We start from the raw sequence: 1,679 nt of genomic DNA, 5'->3' as shown, positions 1-1,679 counted from the left end.
ATAACACTTTCTGTTTAAACTCATCTGTTCTGGTGTGACATCAATGGTTCTGTTGGTTCTGTATCGGTCTCAGTTTGTTGTTCAGATATTCTTCACCAACTCTTGGATTGTTTGAATAAACTGAGTTTGATTTGTTTTTTACTTGAATTTTGTCTTCAGTAACATTCTTCTTGTTTCTTTTCTCTTAAATCAGAAGTGAAAGGTTCACTTCTGATTTCAGACCAAAGTTTAATCATTGCTGTTTGAAGGTTAATCTACAGTAGYGGTTCTCAAAGTGGGCGGTACCGCCCCCCAGGGGCGTTCAGAGGACGGCAGGGGGCGCTGGCGGACATTTTTACAAAAGGGGGGCGCTGGGATGCCTTTGGGGGGCGTTTGGTCGAAGGTAAACTTGACATTTTAAATGCACAACAATACCAGTTTAGACTTTGAGCAACTTGCTGAAAATGTATTGTGTAACATTAAAACATGCTTGGCTGCAACTGTATCGATGGCAGCTCTTCTTCTAGTCAGTGTTAGTAGCTTCTGGCGCAGCTTCGCTCCTACTACTGGTAGCTTCGCCGCATCAGTTCAGCGTTACACCGGCTGATGACGTTGCTGAGATTAACTTTGTTTGGTATTTTTGTACATATATTTTGGCTGTTCTGTGATCATGTCAAAGCAGCAACTTATATTTAAAAGTGTTTTATTGTCTATTTGGATGCTGCCCACTTCCATGGAAGGACAACAGAAAATGGCTCTTATAAACATGTAATTGCTAAAATCACGATAATCTGACTTTGTCTCCCTCTGAAAAATGAACCCATTGAAATAAAGAAATCCCTCCATGGGTGATACCACGATAGAGGGCGTTCATTTTATAGCGTTAACACGGTGCTGTAAGTGGTCCGGTATGAAATAGTTGTGATAGAACAACACAGCACTTTTAAATTTCAACAATCAGAATGCCGAAATTGTTTCCAATGTTTTAAAAGGTTTATGTCAGTCTGACTTTTCCCCATCGATACTCTTCTGACCACTGCACACCTTAGGGGGTTTAAAAAAAACAAAAAACGACGCGCACATTGCACAAAACTCTGTTACAGGAGAAGCGGGATATAAAACGGAGCGACGAACTAGATGTGAATTATGGCATAAAAACGGAGAATCTGACGTTGAAAAATGAAAAATCAACACATGATGTGAGACATGACGATTAGGTGATTATTTTTGATAATAATTACAGAAACAAGCATAAAAATCAAAACATCTACAATAGTGATAGTAACTTTAAGAATAAAACGATAGTCCGTGCAAAGTAGCCTACAAATTCTTTGGTGGGGGGCGGTGAGGGACCTGGATAAAGGCTAGGGGGGCGCTGGCCCAAAAAAGGTTGAGAAACACTGATCTACAGGGATTATTAGATTACTGATGAACTGGAATCAAACATGACGAACAGCTGATGTTTCTTTTCTTCTTCTCTGAACAAACTGCTTCATGATTTTATTTCCTGGTATCAAACTCTGATCTACACCATTAAAGTCAAACACAACAATTTCCTGTTGCTTCCTTCAAAAAAACATTATTACACATGATTGTATAATATTAATGTTGAAATTTGTTCAATCAGTCAGATTAATCAACAGATAAACTTACCCCTGAATTCCAGTCAGACTCACCAGTCAGACTAGTTTGGGCTCTTT

This window comes from Poecilia reticulata, linkage group LG12 (genome assembly GCF_000633615.1).
Source record: "Poecilia reticulata strain Guanapo linkage group LG12, Guppy_female_1.0+MT, whole genome shotgun sequence".
In the NCBI taxonomy this organism is placed as follows: domain Eukaryota; kingdom Metazoa; phylum Chordata; class Actinopteri; order Cyprinodontiformes; family Poeciliidae; genus Poecilia; species Poecilia reticulata.
This window is presented reverse-complemented; position numbering follows the sequence as displayed.